The sequence below is a fragment of the Dendropsophus ebraccatus genome, chromosome 4, assembly GCF_027789765.1.
Source record: "Dendropsophus ebraccatus isolate aDenEbr1 chromosome 4, aDenEbr1.pat, whole genome shotgun sequence".
NCBI lineage: Eukaryota > Metazoa > Chordata > Amphibia > Anura > Hylidae > Dendropsophus > Dendropsophus ebraccatus.
In genome coordinates, this window is record NC_091457.1 from 3826009 (window position 1) to 3851384 (window position 25376).

Genomic DNA, 25376 nt, shown 5'->3' on the forward strand with positions numbered 1-25376 from the left:
ACACCCCTGTCCTCTCTCCCTCCTGATACTTAGTGATATATCCTGCAGAGTATTACACCCCTGTCCTTTCTCCCTCCTGATACTTAGTGATACATCCTGCAGAGTATTGCACCCCTGTCCTCTCTCCCTCCTTATACTTCGTGATACATTCTGCAGGGTATTACACCCCTGTCCTCTCTCCCTCCTGATACTTTGTGAATAGTGATATATCCTGCAGAGTATTACACCCCTGTCCTCTCTGCCTCCTGATACTTAGTGATACATCCTGCAGAGTATTGCACCGGTAACCTCTGTGGTGTTTGTGTCATACATTGAGCTTTGTGATGTAGAGCTGAGGTGTGAAGTGGCAGCACTTTGATTACTGTGCCTCCAGAGCAGCGCTCTGCGCTCAGGACACATATATCTGGAGTATTTATGTGGCTGCTGTGAGATGTTTCTGGATCAGTCGCCCTCACACCTGAAGACGTCTTAATCGCCGTCCCCGGGCTCCGCGTAATATAACAGCGGATATGGCGGCACCGGTGGAGGATTCACCATCTCCTGTCGCTCTGAGAGAGCGGGAGATCAGCGGTGCCATCCTATACTACATGGAGAGAGCAGGAGATCAGCGGTGCCATCCTATACTACATGGAGAGAGCGGGAGATCAGCGGTGCCATCCTATACTACATGGAGAGAGCGGGAGATCAGCGGTGCCATCCTATACTACATGGAGAGATCGGGAGATCAGCGGTGCCATCCTATACTACATGGAGAGAGCGGGAGATCAGCGGTGCCATCCTATACTACATGGAGAGAGCGGGAGATCAGCGGTGCCATCCTATACAACTTGGAGAGAGGTGCCCTCCTATACTACATGGAGAGAGCGGGAGATCAGCGGTGCCATCCTATACTACATGGAGAGAGCGGGAGATCAGCGGTGCCATCCTATACAACTTGGAGAGAGAGGGAGATCAGCGGTGCCATCCTATACTACATGGAGAGAGCGGGAGATCAGCAGTGCCATCCTATACTACATGGAGAGAGCGGGAGATCAGCAGTGCCGTCCTATACAACTTGGAGAGAGAGGGAGATCAGCGGTGCTATCCTATACTACATGGAGAGAGCGGGAGATCAGCGGTGCCATCCTATACTACATGGAGAGAGAGGGAGATCAGCGGTGCCATCCTATACTACATGGAGAGAGCGGGAGATCAGCGGTGCCATCCTATACTACATGGAGAGAGCGGGAGATCAGCGGTGCCATCCTATACTACATGGAGAGAGCGGGAGATCAGCAGTGCCGTCCTATACTACATGGAGAGAGCGGGAGATCAGCAGTGCCGTCCTATACAACTTGGAGAGAGAGGGAGATCAGCGGTGCTATCCTATACTACATGGAGAGAGCGGGAGATCAGCGGTGCCATCCTATACTACATGGAGAGAGCGGGAGATCAGCGGTGCCATCCTATACTACATGGAGAGAGCGGGAGATCAGCGGTGCCATCCTATACTACATGGAGAGAGCTGGAGATCAGCGGTGCCCTCCTATACTACATGGAGAGAGCGGGAGATCAGCGGTGCCCTCCTATACTACATGGAGAGAGCGGGAGATCAGCGGTGCCATCCTATACTACATGGAGAGAGCGGGAGATCAGCGGTGCCATCCTATACTACATGGAGAGAGCGGGAGATCAGCGGTGCCATCCTATACTACATGGAGAGAGCGGGAGATCAGCGGTGCCATCCTATACTACATGGAGAGAGCGGGAGATCAGCGGTGCCATCCTATACTACATGGAGAGAGCGGGAGATCAGCGGTGCCATCCTATACTACATGGAGAGAGCGGGAGATCAGCGGTGCCATCCTATACTACATGGAGAGAGCGGGAGCTCTGGAGATCAGCGGTGCCCTCCTATACTACATGGAGAGAGCGGGAGATCAGCGGTGCCCTCCTATACTACATGGAGAGAGCGGGAGATCAGCGGTGCCGTCCTATACTACATGGAGAGAGAGGGAGATCAGCGGTGCCATCCTATACTACATGGAGAGAGCGGGAGATCAGCGGTGCCATCCTATACTACATGGAGAGAGCTGGAGATCAGCGGTGCCCTCCTATACTACATGGAGAGAGCGGGAGATCAGCGGTGCCATCCTATACTACATGGAGAGAGCGGGAGCTCTGGAGATCATCGGTGCCATCCTATACTACATGGAGAGAGCGGGAGATCAGCGGTGCCCTCCTATACAACATGGAGAGAGCGGGAGATCAGCGGTGCCATCCTATACTACATGGAGAGAGCGAGAGATCAGCGGTGCCATCCTATACTACATGGAGAGAGCGGGAGATCAGCGGTGCCATCCTATACTACATGGAGAGAGCGGGAGATCAACGGTGCCCTCCTATACTACATGGAGAGAGCGGGAGATCAGCGGTGCCCTCCTATACTACATGGAGACAGCAGGAGATCAGCGGTGCCATCCTATACTACATGGAGAGAGCAGGAGATCAGCGGTGCCATCCTATACTACATGGAGAGAGCGGGAGATCAGCGGTGCCATCCTATACTACATGGAGAGAGCGGGAGATCAGCGGTGCCATCCTATACAATGTGGAGAGAGCCGGAGATCAGCGGTGCCATCCTATACTACGTGGAGAGAGCAGGAGATCAGCGGTGCCATCCTATACTACGTGGAGAGAGCGGGAGATCAGCGGTGCCCTCCTATACTACGTGGAGAGAGCGGGAGATCAGCGGTGCCATCCTATACTACATGGAGAGAGCGGGAGATCAGCAGTGCCATCCTATACTACATGGAGAGAGAGCGGGAGATCAGCGGTGCCCTCCTATACTACGTGGAGAGAACGGGAGATCAGCGGTGCCATCCTATACTACATGGAGAGAGCGGGAGATCAGCGGTGCCATCCTATTCTACATGGAGAGAGAGCGGGAGATCAGCGGTGCCATCCTATACTACATGGAGAGAGCAGGAGATCAGCGGTGCCATCCTATATTACATGGAGAGAGCGGGAGATCAGCGGTGCCATCCTATACTACATGGAGAGAGCGGGAGATCAGCGGTGCCATCCTATACTACATGGAGAGAGCGGGAGATCAGCGGTGCCATCCTATACTACATGGAGAGAGCAGGAGATCAGCGGTGCCATCCTATACTACATGGAGAGAGCGGGAGATCAGCGGTGCCATCCTATACTACATGGAGAGAGCGGGAGATCAGCGGTGCCGTCCTATACTACATGGAGAGAGCGGGAGATCAGCGGTGCCCTCCTATACTACATGGAGAGAGCGGGAGATCAGCGGTGCCATCCTATACTACATGGAGAGAGCGGGAGATCAGCGGTGCCCTCCTATACTACATGGAGAGAGTGGGAGATCAGCGGTGCCATCCTATACTACATGGAGAGAGCGGGAGCTCTGGAGATCAGCGGTGCCCTCCTATACTACATGGAGAGAGCAGGAGATCAGCGGTGCCATCCTATACTACATGGAGAGAGCGGGAGATCAGCGGTGCCATCCTATACTACATGGAGAGAGCGGGAGATCAGCGGTGCCATCCTATACTACATGGAGAGAGCGGGAGATCAGCGGTGCCATCCTATACTACATGGAGAGAGCGGGAGATCAGCGGTGCCCTCCTATACTACATGGAGAGAGAGGGAGATCAGCGGTGCCATCCTATACTACATGGAGAGAGCGGGAGATCAGCGGTGCCATCCTATACTACATGGAGAGAGCGGGAGATCAGCGGTGCCATCCTATACTACATGGAGAGAGCGGGAGATCAGCGGTGCCATCCTATACTACATGGAGAGAGCAGGAGATCAGCGGTGCCATCCTATACTACGTGGAGAGAGAGGGAGATCAGCGGTGCCATCCTATACTACATGGAGAGAGAGGGAGATCAGCGGTGCCATCCTATACTACATGGAGAGAGCGGGAGCTCTGGAGATCAGCGGTGCCATCCTATATCACATGGGACCTTTGGGTGACGGAGCTCCGACTGCATCTACATGAGACTGCTGATCTTAACCTCAGGCACTTACCTGCTTCACTTCTCTCATCACCTGTAGTATACCAGGCTGATAAAGGTCCCAGCAACCAGAACGTCCCGAGATTGGGTATATTATCACCTAAAGTCGAGTGCAGTTGTTTTATATCCTTCATTGACCTTTATACAACCTGCACCAGTTGTTACGGAGTGCACAGACATACTATAGTTAGGATTGAAGTTAGTCTGAGAGTAGTGAGTCAGGTCCCAGGGTGTGAGGTAGACTTCCTGCAGGAGGTCCTCTACACCCATCAGCAGTCAAAAAAGGTCAATCCAAGCCAAAAACTCTACTGCCAGTGCTAGGATTCCTAAGGGGTCACCCTGACAGTTAGCTTGCCAAGAGGTAGGGCCTACGTTCCTGATCCTGCGTCACTCAGTGCCCACAGACAGCAATAGGCTGATGCTCACTCCTGTGGACGCAGGTGCTGTTCAGTTGTGACGTATATCCTAAGTCACAGTGTCCAAGGGATCTCAGTTAGCAAACTGTGACATGTATAGCACTTGTATCGGAGAAAGAACGGTACTGTGTGTATGGCCACTTCAAAGATATCTGTAAACCTGTTCCTGGTTAAGTTCATTGCTGGACTCTGTGGTTCCTCTACACCACACCGTCCTAACCTAAAAAGCCATGTGTCAGTGTATCCAGGGGCAGGCACGCTACCCCTCCAGGCCACCGTGACATGTGCCTGGTTGGTACACCACCATCTCACCCAGATAGACACCACCTGGCCCCCTGGTTACTGCGTCTGTCTGTCCACAGGTTTGCTGACTGTTTCCCGTAACCTTCCTGACTCTGAGAATTAGCGCCATTCAGTGGGTGATAAATATCTGACCTGTAGAGATACCGATGGGGCCCCCACCTCATCATTAACCATCTGTATTAACAGCTCCGGAGATTAGAGCCTAATACGCCGCGCCGAGAAGCAGCTCACCGTAATGAAACTGAATGAATCGCCGTCCATTGAAACTTGGAGAATGTATTGATTTTGCTGAGGGTGACGGTCCAGGAGGCGTTATTGGGGGAAATGGCGGCATAGCATGTGGGAACAGCAGCTCAGGATTGTGTCTGTAACTAAAATATAGATATTTATATACAAAAAGGGAGAACAGCGGCGTGCTGCATCCCCGCAAATCTCACCGCCGCCGCAGCCTCTGTCGCATCGATTTGTTAGACGCCAAAGTGAGATCGCAAATTAGTAGATTTCATTTCTGAGGCTTTGAGGCGTAAAAAAATTGATATTCCATAGAAAAGTCTAAAGAACAGCTGTCCGAGCGGCGGCGGCGGCGGCAACATCCATTACAGAGCGCAGCTCAAATATCTCCACTAAATGTAAATCCTTCAGCCGGCTGTCACCCCGGCCAAGAAGTCAGGTCTACGGTTATGTCTGGTTGGAGATCAATATGGCTGCCATCACAGCTCCGCTAGAGACCCACATCCAGCTTTCTCAGACTCCTGAACGGCAACTAAACCGCAGAGATTGTGAAATAGAGAGGCCTGTGAGATATACATATAATATACTAGTATAAATATATACATGCTAATATAATATACATACAGTATATGCAGTGTGGCAAACAAGGGGGTCAGGAGATATACTGTGTTTGTCAATGGGATGATCTTGTCTTCTGTTAATAAAGCTTCATTGAGAGGGGGGGAAAGGTCTGTTTCCCTTAGCGACCACTCCCACTTCAGCTTCCATTTTGTATTGAGCTCCTGATGTCACATACACTGCTCTCCTCACCAGGCCGGCTGTGATGTCACATACACTGCTCTCCTCACCAGGCCGGCTGTGATGTCACATACACTGCTCTCCTCACCAGGCCGGCTGTGATGTCACATACACTGCTCTCCTCACCAGGCCGGCTGTGATGATGTCACATACACTGCTCTCCTCACCAGGCCGGCTGTGATGATGTCACATACACTGCTCTCCTCACCAGGACGGCTGTGATGTCACATACACTGCTCTCCTCACCAGGCCGGCTGTGATGTCACATACACTGCTCTCCTCACCAGGCCGGCTGTGATGTCACATACACTGCTCTCCTCACCAGGCCGGCTGTGATGATGTCACATACACTGCTCTCCTCACCAGGCCGGCTGTGATGATGTCACATACACTGCTCTCCTCACCAGGCCGGCTGTGATGATGTCACATACACTGCTCTCCTCACCAGGCCGGCTGTGATGATGTCACATACACTGCTCTCCTCACCAGGCCGGCTGTGATGTCACATACACATACACTGCTCTCCTCACCAGGCCGGCTGTGATGATGTCACATACACTGCTCTCCTCACCAGGCCGGCTGTGATGTCACATACACTGCTCTCCTCACCAGGCCGGCTGTGATGTCACATACACTGCCCTCCTCACCAGGCCGGCTGTGATGTCACATACACTGCTCTCCTCACCAGGCCGATGTCACATACACTGCCCTCCTCACCAGGCCGGCTGTGATGTCACATACACTGCTCTCCTCACCAGGCCGGCTGTGATGTCACATACACTGCTCTCCTCACCAGGCCGGCTGTGATGATGTCACATACACTGCTCTCCTCACCAGGCCGGCTGTGATGTCACATTCACCTGCTCTTGTGTCACTGCAGACCTTTTGTAGTCTTCCACTACGGGTTACTTATTCTTATGCACCCAGGTAAAAGCAGTTGTTCCCAGTGATTGCTGAACCACTAGGTGTCACCCTCCCCAGGACACAGCTGCAGTTATGTGGGGAGGTTTAGCCAGTCACACACTCTCTCACACTCCACTTCCTGTAGTCATGAAGCCCCAGCCTGGCTCTAGTCAGCGAGGACATGTTGTAGTTCAGCTAGACCTGACTGACTGCTGGGTGACCAGAGTTACAGGAGTGGATCCAAACTTCAGGACAGTCACCCCCTAAAGAAGGAGAGACAAAAGGGACTGATCTGCAGTAGAGCACAGTGCAAGAAAGCCGCTCTCTACTGACTACGCTTGACTACGTAGGAAGGTAACTACTAGTCAGAGGCCTGGGACTCGTACTACCCCCCGAGACAGAGGCCTGGGACTCGCACTACCCTCCGAGACAGAGGCCTGGGACTCACACTACCCCCAGAGACAGAGGCCTGGGACTCGCACTACCCCCAGAGACAGAGGCCTGGGACTCGCACTACCCCCAGAGACAGAGGCCTAGGACTCGCACTACCCCCAGAGACAGAGGCCTGGGACTCGTACTACCCCCAGAGACAGAGGCCTGGGACTCGTACTACCCCCCGAGACAGAGGCCTGGGACTCGTACTACCCCCAGAGACAGAGGCCTGGGACTCGTACTACCCCCAGAGACAGAGGCCTGGGACTCGTATTACCCTCAGAGACAGAAGCCTGGGACTCGTACTACCCCCAGAGACAGAGGCCTGGGACTCGTATTACCCTCAGAGACAGAGGCCTGGGACTCATACTACCCCCAGAGACAGAGGCCTGGGACTCGTATTACCCTCAGAGACAGAGGCCTGGGACTCGTATTACCCTCAGAGACAGAGGCCTGGGACTCGTATTACCCTCAGAGACAGAGGCCTGGGACTCGCACTACCCCCAGAGACAGAGGCCTGGGACTCGCACTACCCCCAGAGACAGAGGCCTGGGACTCGCACTACCCCCAGAGACAGAGGCCTGGGACTCGCACTACCCCCAGAGACAGAGGCCTGGGACTCGCACTACCCCCAGAGACAGAGGCCTGGGACTCGTACTACCCCCCGAGACAGAGGCCTGGGACTCGCACTACCCCCAGAGACAGAGGCCTGGGACTCGTACTACCCCCCAAGACAGAGGCCTGGGACTCGTACTACCCCCAGAGACAGAGGCCTGGGACTCGTATTACCCTCAGAGACAGAGGCCTGGGACTCGTACTACCCCCCGAGACAGAGGCCTGGGACTCGCACTACCCCCAGAGACAGAGGCCTGGGACTCGTACTACCCCCCAAGACAGAGGCCTGGGACTCGTACTACCCCCAGAGACAGAGGCCTGGGACTCGTACTACCCCCAGAGACAGAGGCCTGGGACTCGTATTACCCTCAGAGACAGAGGCCTGGGACTCGTATTACCCTCAGAGACAGAGGCCTGGGACTCGTATTACCCTCAGAGACAGAGGCCTGGGACTCGTATTACCCTCAGAGACAGAGGCCTGGGACTCGTATTACCCTCAGAGACAGAGGCCTGGGACTCGTATTACCCTCAGAGACAGAGGCCTGGGACTCGTATTACCCTCAGAGACAGAGGCCTGGGACTCGTATTACCCTCAGAGACAGAGGCCTGGGACTCATACTACCCCCAGAGACAGAGGCCTGGGACTCGTATTACCCTCAGAGACAGAGGCCTGGGACTCATACTACCCCCAGAGACAGAGGCCTGGGACTCATACTACCCCCAGAGACAGAGGCCTGGGACTCATACTACCCCCAGAGACAGAGGCCTGGGACTCGTATTACCCTCAGAGACAGAGGCCTGGGACTCGTACTACCCCCCGAGACAGAGGCCTGGGACTCGCACTACCCCCAGAGACAGAGGCCTGGGACTCGTATTACCCTCAGAGACAGAGGCCTGGGACTCATACTACCCCCAGAGACAGAGGCCTGGGACTCATACTACCCCCAGAGACAGAGGCCTGGGACTCGTCCTACCTATCAGGATGGTCACCAAGACTGAGAGGCAGGAGGCAATGTAAGTGACAACATGGTGGCATTGTGGTGTCATTCACCCACCCAGTCCTGATAAATGCGCATACTCTCCCCACATATTTGCCATATGACATACAGGCTCTATAGATTGTAAGCTCTTCAGGCTCCTAGGTGTCACATAGGTGCCACTGCCAGATACAAACCCCTCTGTGATAATATATATTAGTATACAGATGTCGGATGTGATATCAGTGTATGAAGGGGGTGCTATATTCACTGATGGGTGTCAGTCTGAAAATTGCTCTGTCAATAATGCAAATCCTAAGAAACAATTATCACCTGAGCGATGAGACAATGACAATGTAATTACCCCCATTATTATAAGGAGGAGGGGGGGAGGGCTGCACTGGAACCTGATGACAATATCTGCAGCATTCAAAAAAGCCATAACAGCACAAACCCAAAAAAAAAAAGAGAATAGGGCGGGTGCCCGTCTCACCACTCCGGCCCAGGGGTGGCAGCAAGATCCAAAAATGAGATGAGAGACAGCACGTCCAAAGAATAAAGTGGTATTTTAATGACACACCAGTGCGCGACGTTTCGGCTATGTAAGCCTTTCTCAAGCAGTGATCATAGCCGAAACGTCGCACACTGGTGTGTCATTAAAATACCTCTTTGTTCTTTGGACGTGCTGTCTCTCATCTCATATTTAATATCTGCAGCATGAGACAGAGGAGGAGGTATACATGTCAGTGATGGAGATATATATATATATATATTATTATATATATATATATATATATATATATATATTATACACACACACACACACACACACTACCGTTCAAAAGTTTGGGGTCCCCAAACAATTTAGTGTTTTCCATGAAAAGTCACACTTATTCACCCCGTACGTTGTGAAATGAATAGAAAATAGAGACAAGACACTGACAAGGTTAGAAATACTGATTTGTATGGGAAATAACATTGTTCTTCCATCACACTTTGCTTCCGTCCCAGAATCCTCCTTGTGCACCAATTCCAGCATTGCCCACCTTTGGCATTCTAGCTATTAATCTGTTGGGGTAAGCTGGAGAAATTGCCCCCCACGCTTCTAGAAGCAGCTCCCACAAGTTGGATTGGTTGGATGGGCACTTCTGGCGTACCATACGGTCCAGCTGCTCCCACAATGGGGTGGTGATCTGGTGACTGCGCTGGCCCCTCCATTACCTAGGATAGAATACCAGCTGCTGCTTCTGCTGTAAATAGTTCTTGCACAATTTGGAGGTGTTTAGGGTCATTGTCCTGTTGTAGGATGAAATTGGCTCCAACCAAGCGCTGCCCACTGGGTATGGCATGGCGGTGCAGAGTGATCGCCTTCCTTATTCACAATCCCTGTTACCCTGTACAAATCTCCCACCTTACCAGCACCAACCCCAGACCATCACATGACCTCCACCATGTATAACAGATGGCGTCAGGCATTCTTCCAGCATCTTCTCATTTCTTCTGCGTCTCACAAACCTTCTTCTTTGTCATCCAAACACCTCAAACTTGGATTCATCCGTCCACAACACTTTTTCCAGTCTTCCTCTGTCCAATCTCTGTGTTCTTTTGCCCATCTTAATCTTTTTCTTTTATTGGCCGGTCTCACATATGGCCTTTTCCACTCTGGTTAGAGCCTGTTTGTGCTGTCCTCTGAAGGGAGTAGTACACACCGTTGTAGGAAATCTTCAATTTCTTAGCAATTTCTGGCATGGAATAGCCTTCATTTCTAAGAACAAGAATAGACTGTCGAGTTTCAGATGAAAGTTCTCTTTTTCTGGCCATTTTGAGCGTTTAATTGACCCCACAAATGTGATGCTCCAGAAACACAATCTGCTCAAAGGAAGGTCAGTTTTGTAGCTTCTGTAACCAGCTAGACTGTTTTCAGATGTGTGAACATGATTGCACAAGGGTTTTCTAATCATCAATTATCCTTCTGAGCCAATGAGCAAACACATTGTCCCATTAGAAGACTGGAGTGATAGTTGCTGGAAATGGGTCTCTATACACCTATGTAGATATTGCACCAAACACCAGACATTTGCAGCTAGAATAGTCAGTTACCACATTAGCAATGTATAGAGTGGGTTGGGTTACAGTTAGGACTGGTTTAAAGTTATCTGCATTGAGAAGTACAGTGCTTTTCCTTCAAAAATAAGGACATTTCAGTGTGACCCCAAACTTTTGAATGATAGTGTATATATATATATATATATATTATATATAATAGAGGAGGAGGTATATATGTCAGTGATGGATATATGTATATATATATATATATATATATATATATATATATATATATATATTATATATAATAGAGGAGGAGGTATATATGTCAGTGATGGATAGAGATAGATATATATATATATATATTGTAGGGATCTTCCCGGGGGATGGTGTGTTTGGACACAGTTCACATCAGACTTGGACTTATAAAATAACAGCAGCTTGGCGTTTATTTGCAGCATAAACCGTCCAGCAAATAGAAATAGAGCAACACTGCGCTTTTAAGAACAAAAACCCAAGGTCTTGCCCGTCTGGGCGCTTTCTAACAGGTCTTCTCACCTATCTGACACTATAACACGGCGTCTCTCACCTGGATACCGCAGGGTGTATATAAGCTCCAGCAGTGTCTGTATTCACAGCTCCCACCAAACACACTGGCTGAGAGCAATCACCTGCAGCTCTGCAGAGCTTTTACCTTTGTCAGGCTCATCAGAGCTCACCTGATCACAACACCCAAACTGGATCCGGGGGAGGGAATAGCAAGTCCCACTACCAAACCTACCCGCCATTCCATGTAACATCCAGGCCCGGCAACAATAACTAATAACTCAGCAGCATAACACTGCTGAGCACAGATCCCTCCTGGACTTACCATCTGACGCTGTGTAGTAACCTCGGTGAGATGTACACCCCCTCCAACACTTCTCCAGTGACATGTCTACAATATATATATATATATATGTGTGTGTGTGTCAGTGATGCATATACAGTGGTACCTTGGTTTAAGAGTAACTTGGTTTGAGAGCGTTTTGGTTTAAGAGCTCACAGTTTTTCAAAATAGGAAAATTTGCTTTGGTGTAAGAGTGGATTAGTGACTGAACATATAGCATAAAAGGAGAACTCCGGCAAAAAATATACAATTTTATAATTTACTTCTATATAAAAATCTCCAGTCTTCTAGTACTTATCAGCTGCTGTCTGTCCTGCAGGAAGTGGTGTTTTCTCTCCAGTCTGATGCAGTGCTCTCTGCTGCCACCTCTCTCCATGTCAGGAACTCTCATGTCCTCAGCTCCTCACAGCCTGTGGTCTCCTCTGATGATGGCTCCTAGTAGTCTCCTCAGCTCCTCACAGTCTGTGGTCTTCTCTGATGATGGCTCCCAGTAGTCTCCTCAGCTCTTTACAGTCTGTGGTCTCCTCTGATGATGGCTCCCAGTAGTCTCCTCAGCTCCTCACAGCCTGTGGTCTCCTCTGATGATGGCGCCTAGTAGTCTCCTCAGCTCCTCACTGTCTGCGGTCTTCTCTGATGATGGCTCCCAGTAGTCTCCTCAGCTCCTCACAGTCTGTGGTCTCCTCTGATGATGATGGCTCCTAGTAGTCTCCTCAGCTCCTCACAGTCTGTGGTCTCCTCTGATGATGGCGCCTAGTAGTCTCCTCAGGAGGGTGGTCTCCTCTGATGATGGCGCCCAGTAGTCTCCTCAGCTCCTCACAGTCTGTGGTCTCCTCTGATGATGGCTCCCAGTAGTCTCCTCAGCTCCTCACAGCCTGTGGTCTCCTCTGATGATGGCTCCCAGTAGTCTCCTCAGCTCCTCACAGCCTGTGGTCTCCTCTGATGATGGCGCCTAGTAGTCTCCTCAGCTCCTCACTGTCTGCGGTCTTCTCTGATGATGGCTCCCAGTAGTCTCCTCAGCTCCTCACAGTCTGTGGTCTCCTCTGATGATGATGGCTCCTAGTAGTCTCCTCAGCTCCTCACAGTCTGTGGTCTCCTCTGATGATGATGGCTCCTAGTAGTCTCCTCAGCTCCTCACAGTCTGTGGTCTCCTCTGATGATGATGGCTCCTAGTAGTCTCCTCAGCTCCTCACAGTCTGTGGTCTCCTCTGATGATGGCGCCTAGTAGTCTCCTCAGCTCCTCACAGTCTGTGGTCTCCTCTGATGATGGCGCCTAGTAGTCTCCTCAGCTCCTCACAGTCTGTGGTCTCCTCTGATGATGGCGCCTAGTAGTCTCCTCAGCTCCTCAGGGGGGTGGTCTCCTCTAATGATGGCTCCTAGTAGTCTCCTCAGCTCCTCAGGGGGGTGGTCTCCTCTGATGATGGCTCCCAGTAGTCTCCTCAGCTCCTCACAGTCTGTGGTCTCCTCTGATGATGGCGCCTAGTAGTCTCCTCAGCTCCTCACAGCCTGTGGTCTCCTCTGATGATGGCGCCTAGTAGTCTCCTCAGCTCCTCACTGTCTGCGGTCTTCTCTGATGATGGCTCCCAGTAGTCTCCTCAGCTCCTCACAGTCTGTGGTCTCCTCTGATGATGGCTCCCAGTAGTCTCCTCAGCTCCTTACAGTCTGTGGTCTCCTCTGATGATGGCTCCCAGTAGTCTCCTCAGCTCCTTACAGTCTGTGGTCTCCTCTGATGATGGCTCCTAGTAGTCTCCTCAGCTCCTCACAGTCTGTGATCTCCTCTGATGATGGCTCCTAGTAGTCTCCTCAGCTCCTTACAGCCTGTGGTCTCCTCTGATGATGATGGCTCCTAGTAGTCTCCATAGCTCCTCACAATCTGTGATCTCCTCTGATGATGGTTCCCAGTAGTTTCCTCAGCTTCTCATGGGGGTGGGCTCCTCTGATGGATCTTAGTAGCCTCCTCAGCTCCTCACAGCCTGTTGTCTCCTCTAATGATGAATCTTAGTAGCCTCCTCAGCTCCCCACAGCCTGTTGTCTCCTCTCATGATGAATCTTAGTAGCCTCCTCAGCTCCTCACAGCCTGGTGTCTCCTCTGATGATGGCTCCCAGTAGTTTCCTCAGCTCCCCATGGGGGTGGTCACTTCTGATAATGGATCTTAGTAGCCTCCTCAGCTCCTCACTGTCTGCAGTCTTCTCTGATAATGGCTCCCAATAGTTTCCTCAGCTTCTCATGGGGGTGGTCTCCTCTGATGGATCTTAGTAGCCTCCTAAGCTCCTCACAGCCTGTTGTCTCCTCTAATGATGAATCTTAGTAGCCTTCTCAGCTCCCCACAGCCTGAGGTCTCCTCTGATGATTGGCTCCCAGTAGTTTCCTCAGCTCCTCATGGGGGTGGTCACCTCTGATGATGGATCTTAGTAGCCTCCTCAGCTCCTCACAGCCTGAGGTCTCCTCTGATGATGGCTCCCAATAGTTTCCTCAGCTTCTCATGAGGGTGGTCTCCTCTGATGGATCTTAGTAGCCTCCTAAGCTCCTCACAGCCTGTTGTCTCCTCTAATGATGGTTCCTAGTTGTCTCCTCAGCTCCTCACATCCTGTTGTCCCCTCTGATGATAGCTCCTAGTAGTCTCCACATGCTATATACACGGTAGCGACACACCCTTATAGCTATGCTATATGTGGTACTATTATAGCCTAGTGGACTGTGGTTGTTGTGAGCTCGGCCAGTGATGTTATTTGTCGTGATGCCAGTGCTAGGTCAGCACACAGGTGTCATGTTGGTAAAATGGTTGGTAACCTCCGGGTTGTTGTGGGTCCCTTAGGCTCTTGTCATGGCAACCTGGAGTGGCAACTGACCCACTCGGGGTGTCGGTACTGCCACCCACAGAAAAAGGGAAAAATAACCCAAATTGTGCGGTGGTGTGTGTATAGGTGCAGGTGCAGACAGAGGAAGCAGAGTCTTGTGTGTTTGATATAAAAATATGACATCTTTACTGTAAAAGTTGGCAAATAAGCATTAAACGCTCTGTAGACGGTGCAATCTTGACACAGACTCAAGTGCTGCTGACTTAAAGTTTTGGTAAAAGTGGTAGTAGTGCCTTGTAGAGGTAGAGAGACGAGGGGAGATGAGGACAAGGTTGCCAGAGGAGCCCTTGCCCAGTGTAGACTCTGTACTCTGCCAGAAATACAGTGTAGACAGATAAGTAGTGAAGTAATCCTTGTACTTACGTTTAGACCTATGTCTGACCGCCTTCTGCCCTGCAGTTGCGACCTACTCATCCTTCTAGGGTGGTACTAGTCTCATTCATCGGTTATCTTGGTGTAGCAAGGTGCCTAAGTTTTCCCAGTCTACCTGCACTGCGCAGTAGGTTACGTAGACCTTTTAAATATTGTTAGCTTTGTCCTACTGGGGTCAGCTCCTCAGGAGTCTGCCCTGCACTTTTTTAAGGGGTGCCTGGTGTGGACGAGGGTATTTCTTGGTGGCTACTCTCCCCTATATTAGCTTAGCACTGCATAGTTAATTTAACTGCTCGCATAGAGAAAGTCTTTAACTGGTCTCTCACACATCTGTCCTCACGGACCTCCAATGACTAACTCCTTGGACTTCCTCCCACACAGAGCTAACTCCTCCTACAGGGGCTGAGTGTGTGTAAGAGAGGGAGAAGAGGATAAGACAGACAAGAAAGAGCACCTCTTAGTTGTTAGCAGATAACACATGGTACAAAAACACTTAACCGATGACCTGAGCATAAGTAATAATACATATAAAAATGACAGCGACACCTAGTGGGGAAACTACATACTTCACCACTTAACCTGAGTGTGAACTTTAGGACAGGTGCACAAGAGAAACACCAGTGGTGAGATACCACATATACACTTGCCATATATATATATATATATATATATATATATATATATATATACTGTATATATATATATATATAAATATATATATATATATATATATATCGGGGTGACACACCCGCTCTGGGACACTGCAATTGTGCAGCTATTGTCTTGTTTTTTATTGTAAACCGTAGAGAAGAAACCTGTTCTGTTACCTTCCTGATATTCTGTTTTTGCCATCGTGCCGCCGTATTACCGTAGCTATCGCTGCACTACATGACGGTCTTATATAACTACAGCATAAAACCAATAAAGAAGCGACGTAACAATAAAGCGACTGCATGTTGCGTTTGTGTTGCTGTATTGTGGCTCCACAGAGACCGCCCTGTTACGTAATCCTGGACCGCTTTGGCGCAGGTGGCGGATGAACCGTAAGGCTTGCAGTTTTTGCTGTGGCCGCTTGCTAAGGATGATTTAATTACAGCTCTGCTCCGTCTGGAGAGTCTCGTAACCTCCGGGTGACGGACCCCACTCCCACAGTTTATGTTTGTGCATTAAGCGTTTGCCACCGTCAGCCATTACGCCTCCGCCGCTAGAATGGACCGCTGCAGTTTCCAAGCTTTTTCCTCTCATAATATTGTGGACCCTTAAATTTTCCCGGTGTCAGACTGAGGACTCACCCAGGACTCTTACACAATGCCGTCGCCATCGCAAAATTAATTTCTGGTGTGAAGAACGTGGACGGGAGCGATCTCACAGAGTAAAGGAATTCATTAAAGCGCCATTACTGACAATCTCGCTTTTCCCTAACGCCAAATAAATGCGACGGCAGACACTGCGGCAGCAACCGGGACCCGATTACACAGACATTACAGTATGGGCGAGGCTACAGGATGAGTGACAGCTCTACTCTCAATAAGAGGTGGGGCCTGAATATATGACTTCATTTTGACATTTTCAACCTATTACAGCTGCAATTTTTAACAGTGAGACGTGATGGTGAACGTCCACGGCCGGGGATGAGCCGTCTCCAGGAGGGTTATACACCAGCAGCTGAAGGGTTACTGGGAGTTATAATAAAATTCCTGAAGACAAAGATAGTGAGCGGTTCCTGTGATTTATCAGCAGTAAAGTGAAGATTTATGATTTGCAGCATTTATTGAATTCTATGGTTAATTAAAACTGAAATCCGGGGTCACCGCGCCACCAACGCCACATCTATGGGAGTACCGCCGATGTATCCGAGCTGCTCAATGTGAGAATAAAAGAAACACTGAGATGAGCATGTAGGGATAAGGGTGAAACTATTATGCAGCCTCAGAGCTGAAATCTTCTAGAATTCCCTGGTTCATAAGCAACAACACTGAGATGGAGATTAGTATGAGTGATGGAAGAAACTATCTGCCCCCTTCAGAGGCCCGGAGGATCCTCCTGTGGGCCCACTGGCCAGAACCTGTGGTAACACTGCATCCTGACTGTCCCGGGCCTGGTGAATGACAGAGCAAAAAGCCAACGGCTCCCCGCTCTGCCAATCACTCTTGTGGCTGTAGACAGCATTGTGCCTCTGGCCAAGAGGCCATTCCCCCCCAATGTGAGGGTACTTGTTATTTACGAGGTAGCTGTGAACATCTTGTATCCACGTGAATTCTGGATTGAACTGGGTCAACGTGTTCTTTACTTGATTTACTGGATCATTTCCTCTGGTGGCCCCAGGATCATTTCCTCTGGTGGCCCCCGGGATAATTTCCTCTGGTGGCCCCGCGGGATCATTTCCTCTGGTACCCCAGTCCCACACTTGCCCCCTATATTATAGGAGCTCAGCTACTAGGAGAGGGGAACTGTGAGTGCAGCTCTGAAGGTGACTGTTGAGTCATGATTTTAATTTTACAGAATTACTTGGCCTAAACTGGAGATTATAATGTTACAAATAAAAGCTGTCTGTCCCTTTAAGAGTAAATTCTGCTGTGAGTTCCCTTATCAGTACGATCGCTGTCAGCCGCCTCATCCGTGTAATACTGGAGTTTGGTGAGTTCTGCTCCCGGTGTTTTGCATATATTCAAACTTATTTAGAAGTCGGATGATAAGAAGAGATGTGAGAGTGGCCTCCGGCTCTGGGAATAAAACTTCTCAATCATGAAGCTGAGGATATGTGAGCTGCGGCTCCTGCTGCTCGCACTCCTCCTTCCTCATTACTCGTTTCTCTTTCCTCATTCATTCCTCGTTCCTCTTTCCCCCTTTCTCATTCCTTGCACCTTGTTTCTCTTTTCCTCCTTCCTCTTTCCTCCTTCCTTGTGCCTCCTTCCTTGTTCCTCATTACTTGTTCCTCTTTCCTTCTTCCTCTTTCTTCATTCCTCTTTCCTCGCACCTCCTTCCTCTTGCCTCCTTCCTCGCTTCTTTCCTCGTTCCTCATTACTTGTTCCTCTTTTCTCTTTCCTCCCTCCTCCCTCCTGCTTCCTCTTTTCTCCTTCCTTTTTCCTCGCTTCTCTTTTCTCCTTCCTTTTCCCTTCTTCCTCTTTCCTCTTCCTCGTTCCTCATTACTTGTTCCTCCTTCCTCGCTTCTCTTTCCTTGTTCCTCATTACTTGTTCCTCCTTCCTCGCTTCTCTTTCCTTGTTCCTCATTACTTGTTCCTCTTTTCCTCGTCTCTTTCCTCCCTCTTCTCTTTCCTTCATCCTCTCTTCTCCCTCTTCTCTTTCCTTCATCCTCTCTTCTCCCTCTTCTCTTTCCTCACAGCTCTTTCCTCCTTCCTCATTACTTGTTTCTCCTTCCTTGCTTCTTTTTCCTACTTTCTCTTTCCTCACTTCTCTTTCCTTGTTCCTCTATCCTCGTTCCTTTTTCCTCACTTCTCTTTCCTCGTTCCTCCTTCTTCTTTACTTGTTCCTCTTTCCTCACTCCTCTTTCCTCCTTCCTTGCTTCTCCTTTCTCTTTCCTCCCTCCTCTTACTTACCTCCTTCCTCGCTTCTCTTTCCTTCTTCCTCTTTCCTCGCTCCTCTTTGCTTGTTTCTCCTTCCTCTTTTCTCCCTCCTCTTCCCTCCTTCCTCACTTCTTTTTCCTCCTTCCTCTTTCCTCGCTTCTCTTTCCTCCTTCTTCCCTCGCTTCTCTTTCTTCTTCCTCGTTCTTTGTTCCTCTTACCTCCTTCCTCGCTTCTTTCCTCCTTCCTCTTTCTTCTTTCCTCGCTTCTCTTTCCTCCTTCCTCTTTCCTCGTTTCTCTTCCTCCTTCCTCTTTCCTCCTTCTTCTTTCCTCCTTCTTCTTTCCTCCTTCCTCGTTCTTCGTTCCTCTTACCTTCTTCCTCACTTCTCTTTCCTCCTTCCTCTTTCCTCGCTCCTTTTCCTCACTTCTCTTTCCTCCTTCTTGCTTTCCTTCTCTTTCCTCCTTCTTCTTCCCGCCTTCATCTTTCTTCTTTCCTCATTCTTCATTCCTCTTACCTTCTTCCTTGCTTCTCTTTCCTCTTTCCTTGCTTCTTTTTCCTCCTCCTTCTTTCCTTGCTTCTCTTTCCTCCTTCCTCTTTCCTTGCTTTTCTTTCCTCAGTCCACCTTCCTCATTACTTGTTCCTCCTTCCTTGCTTCTTTTTCCTTCTTTCTCTTTTTTTGCTTCTCTTTCCTCACTTCTCTTTCCTCCTTCCTCTATCCTCCTTCCTCCTTCTTCTTTGCTCGCTCCTCTTTCCTCCTTCCTGTTTCTTCATTCCTCTTTCCTCGCTTCTCTTTTTTCTTTCCTCTTTCCTCCTTCCTCTTTCCTCGCTTCTCTTTCCTCCTTCCTCTTTCCTCCTTTCTCTTTCCTCCTTCCCCGCTTCTCTTTCCTCTTTCCTCGCTTTTCTTTCCTCGCTTCTCTCTCCTCCTTCCTCTTTCCTCTTTCCTCGCCTCTCTATCCACACTCCTCTTTCCTCCTTCCTCTTTCTTTGTTCCTCTTTCCTTGCTTCTCTTTCTTCCTTCCTGTTTACTCACTCCTCTTTCCGCCTTCCTCTTTCCTTGCTTCTCCTTCCTCTTTCCTCCCTCTTCTTCCCTCCTTCCTCGCTTCTCTTTCCTCCTTCCTCTTTCCTTGCTTCTCCTTCCTATTAACTCTCTCCTCTTCCCTCCTTCCTCTTTCCTCCTTCCTCGCTTCTCTTTCCTCCTTCTTGCCTCGCTTCTCTTTCCTCCTTCTTGCCTCGCTTCTGTTTCTTCTTTCTTCTTTCCTCCTTCCTCATTCTTCGTTCTTCTTACCTCCTTCCTCGCTTCTCTTTCCTTTCTCCTCGTTCCTCGCTTCTCTTTCCTCCTTCTTTTTTCTTTCCTCCTTCCTCTTTTCTTGCTTCTCTTTCCTCCTTCTTCTTTCCTCGCTTCTCTTTCCTCCTTCCTCTTTCCCTGCTCCTCTTTCCTTGCTTCTCTTTCCTCCGTCCTCTTTCCTCGCGTCTCTTTCCCTTATCCTCTTTCCTTCTTTCTTCCTTCCTTGTTCTGCGTTTCTCTTACCTCCTTCTTCTTTCCTCGCTTCTCTTTCCTCCTTTCTTCTTTCCTCCTTCTTCGTTCCTCTTACCTCCTTCCTCACTTCTCTTTCCTCCTTCCTCTTTCCTCTCTTCTCTTTCTTCCTTCCTCTTTCCTCCTTCCTCTTCCCTTGCTTCTCTTTCTTCCTTCCTCCTTCCTCACTTCTCTTTCCTCCTTCCTCTTCCCTTGCTTCTCTTTCCTCCTTTTTTCTTTCCTCTGTCCTCTTTCCTCGCTTCTCTTTCCTTCTTCTTCTTTCTTCTTTCCTCCTTCCTCGTTCTGCGTTTCTCTTACCTCCTTCCTCTTTCCTTGCTTCTCTTTCCTCCTTCTTTCTTTGTTCCTCTTTCCTTGCTTTTCTTTCTTCCATCGTCTTTACTCACTCCTCTTTCCTCCTTACTCTTTCCTTGCATCTCCTTCCTCTTTCCTCCATCTTCTTCCCTCCTTCCTCGCTTCTCTTTCCTCCTTCCTCTTTCCTTGCTTCTCCTCCCTCTTTACTTCCTCCTCTTCCCTCCTTCCTCTTTCCTCCTTCCTCGCTTCTCTTTCCTCCTTCTTGCCTCGCTTCTGTTTCTTCTTTCTTCTTTCCTCTTCCTCATTCTTCGTTCTTCTTACCTCCTTCCTCGCTTCTATTTTCTCCTTCTTTTTTCTTCTTTTCTCCTTCCTCTTTCCTTGCTTCTCTTTCCTCCTTCTTTCTTTGTTCCTCTTTCCTTGCTTCTCTTTCTTCCTTCGTCTTTACTCACTCCTCTTTCCTCCTTACTCTTTCCTTGCATCTCCTTCCTCTTTCCTCCCTCTTCTTCCCTCCTTCCTCGCTTCTCTTTCCTCCTTCCTCTTTCCTTGCTTCTCCTTCCTCTTTACTTCCTCCTCTTCCCTCCTTCCTCTTTCCTCCTTCCTCGCTTCTCTTTCCTCCTTCTTGCCTCGCTTTTGTTTCTTCTTACTTCTTTCCTCTTCCTCATTCTTCGTTCTTCTTACCTCCTTCCTCGCTTCTCTTTCCTCCTTCCTCTTTCCTTTCTCCTCTTTCCTCGCTTCTATTTTCTCCTTCTTTTTTCTTCTTTTCTCCTTCCTCTTTCTTTGCTTCTCTTTCCTCCTTCTTCTTTCCTCGCTTCTCTTTCCTCTTTCCTCGCTTCTCTTTCCTCCGTCCTCTTTTCTCGCTTCTTTTTCCTCCGTCCTCTTTCCTCCTTCCTCGCTTCTCTTTCCTCCGTCCTCTTTCCTCGCTTCTCTTTCCTCCTTCCTGTTTCTTCTTTCCGCCTTCCTCGTTCTTCGTTTTTCCTTTCTCTTTCCTTCTTTCCTCCTTCTCCGTTCTGCGTTTCTCTTACCTCGCTTCTCTTTCCTCCTTCTTCTTTCTTCTTTCCTCCTTTGTTCCTCTTACCTCCTTCCTCACTTCTCTTTCCTCCTTCCTCTTCCCTTGCTTCTCTTTCCTCCTTCCTTTTTCCTCTTTTCTCTTTCCTCGCTTCTCTTTCCTCCTTCTTCTTTCTTTTTATCTCCTTCCTCGTTATTCGTTATTCCTTCCTCTTTCCTTCTTTCCTCCTTCCTCGTTCTGCGTTTCTCTTACCTCTTTCCTCCTTCTTCTTTCCTCTTTCTTTGTTCCTCTTACCTCCTTCCTCACTTCTCTTTCCTCCTTCCTCTTCCCTTGCTTCTCTTTCCTCCTTCCTCTTTCCTATTTTCTCTTTCCTCGCTTCTCTCTCCTCCTCCTTCTTCTTTCTTCTTTCCTCCTTCCTCGTTCTTCGTTATTCCTTCCTCTTTCCTTCTTTCCTCCTTCCTCATTCTGCGTTTCTCTTACCTCCTTCCTCACTTCTCTTTCCTCCTTCCTCTTCCCTTGCTTCTCTTTCCTCCTTCCTCCTTCCTCCCTCTCTTTCCTCGTGTATATATATATATATATATATATATATATTATATATATATATATATATATGTCTCCTCTATATATCTGATATTATATAGGCTGTAGTGTATGAGGTTAGTACTACCTCCCCCCATTATGTATATATATATATATATATATATATATATATATATATATATGTCTCCTCTATATATCTGATATTATATAGGCTGTAGTGTATGAGGTTATTACTACCCCCCATTATATATATATATATATATATATATATATATGTCTCCTCTATATATCTGATATTATATAGGCTGTAGTGTATGAGGTTAGTACTACCTCCCCCCATTATGTATATATATATATATATATATATATATATATATATATATATATATGTCTCCTCTATATATCTGATATTATATAGGCTGTAGTGTATGAGGTTAGTACTACCTCCCCCCATTATGTATATATATGTCTCCTCTATATATCTGATATTATATAGGCTGTAGTGTATGACGTTATCACTACCCCCCCCCCCATTATATATATATATATATATATATATATATATGTCTCCTCTATATATCTGATATTATATAGGCTGTAGTGTATGAGGTTAGTACTACCCCCCCCCATTATATATATATATATATATATGTCTCCTCTATATATCTGATATTATATAGGCTGTAGTGTATGAGGTTAGTACTACCCCCCCATTATATATATATATATATATATATATATATATATATGTCTCCTCTATATATCTGATATTATATAGGCTGTAGTGTATGAGGTTATTACTACCCTCCATTATATATATATATATATATATATATATATATATATGTCTTCTCTATATATCTGATATTATATAGGCTGTAGTGTATGAGGTTATTACTACCCCCCATTATGTATATATATGTCTCCTCTATATATCTGATATTATATAGGCTGTAGTGTATGAGGTTAGTACTACCTCCCCCCATTATGTATATATATATGTCTCCTCTATATATCTGATATTATATAGGCTGTAGTGTATGAGGTTAGTACTACCTCCCCCCATTATGTATATATATGTCTCCTCTATATATCTGATATTATATAGGCTGTAGTGTATGAGGTTAGTACTACCCCCCCCATTATATATATATATATATATATATATATATATATATGTCTCCTCTATATATCTGATATTATATAGGCTGTAGTGTATGAGGTTATTACTACCCCCCATTATGTATATATATATATCTCTCTCCTCCTTGGAGCGGATATTATGCAGCCGGCCCTGTGGCCCCATCTATAATCTGCAGTGTATAATCCGGCTCCCCGCGCTCCGGGATATGTTTGGGCGGCCATGTGACGAGCAGCTCATTGCCGCTGCCGTAATCTTCCATATTGTCCAGTCCGTTCTCCGTGCCTCCTGTACGCTCCACCGCACCCCGAGATGGTGAGTGTCTGCTGCGCGGGGGGACGAGGTCGCCTTCTATTCCTGGTGTTCCCGCAGTGGCCTTCATCCTCCATGATGGATGGCGTCCCCCTCCATAATTGGATTTTATTTATTTTTTGGTGAATTGTTTTCTATCCAAGAAATAAAAGAGCGCAAATGTGACGGGCGATGACAGGACGAGGAGGACGCCGCCGCTGCTGCCACCACCGCGCTTCATCTGTGATTGGATAGAAATGACAGATGGGGGGAATATCATGTGATCGATGGAAGAATAAAGACACAAAGGTGGTGGATCAGAGCGCCCCCTGGAGACACCGCCTGGTGGTACAGGCCGCAAATTGCTGATGACCCTCATCTATATCAACGTTCCGTCCAGAATCCATCACTAATACTCATCCAGTCACCACCACACGCTGATCACTCATCTGCCAGCAATGGGGGAGGGGGCAGAGTATCAGGTTACAGGGGGTCCCGGCCCCCCACCCTGACCTGTAATAAGTTATTAGAATATTATTGGAAATTGTAAGGATCAGGGACCACAAGGCGGACCTCATAACCACAGCAGGACCCCATAACCCCAGCAGGAGCCCCATAACCACAGCAGGACCCCATAACCAGTGAGACCCCATAACCCCAGCAGGACCCCATGACCAGTGAGACCCCATAACCAGTGAGACCCCATAACCCCAGCAGGAGCCCCATAACCACAGCAGGACCCCATAACCCCAGCAGGAGCCCCATAACCACAGCAGGACCCCATAACCAGTGAGACCCCATAACCACAGCAGGACCCCATAACCAGTGAGACCCCATAACCACAGCAGGACCCCATAACCAGTGAGACCCCATAACCACAGCAGGACCCCATAACCCCAGCAGGAGCCCCATAACCACAGCAGGACCCCATAACCAGTGAGACCCCATAACCACAGCAGGACCCCATAACCAGTGAGACCCCATAACCACAGCAGGACCCCATAACCAGTGAGACCCCATAACCACAGCAGGACCCCATAAACAGTGAGACCCCATAACCCCAGCAGGACCCCATAACCAGTGAGACCCCATAACCACAGCAGGACCCCATAACTAGTGAGACCCCATAACCCCGGCAGGACCCCATAACCAGTGAGACCCCATAACCACAGCAGGACCCCATAACCAGTGAGACCCCATAACCACAGCAGGACCCCATAACCAGTGAGACCCCATAACCCCAGCAGGAGCCCCATAACCCCAGCAGGAGCCCATAACCAGTGAGACCCCATAACCACAGCAGGACCCCATAACCAGTGAGACCCCATAACCCCAGCAGGACCCCATAACCAGTGAGACCCCATAACCACAGCAGGACCCCATAACCACAGCAGGACCCCATAACCCCAGCAGGAGCCCCATAACCACAGAAGTATCCTATAAACACCTCAGAACCCCATAACCAGTGAGACCCCATAACCACAGCAGGACCCCATAACCACAGAAGTATCCTATAAACACATCAGAACCCCATAACCAGTGAGACCCCATAACCCCAGCAGGACCCCATAACCAGTGAGACCCCATAACCCCAGCAGGAGCCCCCCTGCATGGAGTACGTCATGTGATCACTGGGCCATACTGGGTTACTTGATTTAGGTAGATGATGGGAGGGGTCTACGAGCTGGTGGCCCCCAAAACTACTCAATGCAGGGGCCACAGAGTGGACAGCAGAGGATTCATAGGGGAGAATCACAGGACGCCGGATAGATTACTTTATGTATGGTGGATAAGTAACTATATGGCGGTATTAGATTATACACACCCCATGTCTATATACTGCCCCAGTGATGTCAGACACATCTCCTGAGTATATACTTCTCCAGTGATATCACTACACACCCCATGTCTGTATATACTGCCCCAGTGATGTAACTACACACCCCATGTCTGTATATACTGCCCCAGTGATGTAACTACACACCCCATGTCTGTATATACTGCCCCAGTGATGTAACTACACACCCCATGTCTGTATATACTGCCCCAGTGATGTCAGACACATCCTCTGTGTATATACTGCCCCAGTGATGTAACTACACACCCCATGTCTGTATATACTGCCCCAGTGATGTCAGACACATCCTCTGTGTATATACTGCCCCAGTGATGTAACTACACACCC

General features: G+C 48.8%; 1 pseudogene; it reads right to left on the reverse strand.

The window, feature by feature from the left end:
* Positions 1-18227: 18227 nt before the first annotated feature.
* LOC138789163 (trichohyalin-like) lies at positions 18228-21683 on the reverse strand (annotated as a pseudogene).
* Between the last annotated feature and the right edge of the window lie 3693 nt (positions 21684-25376).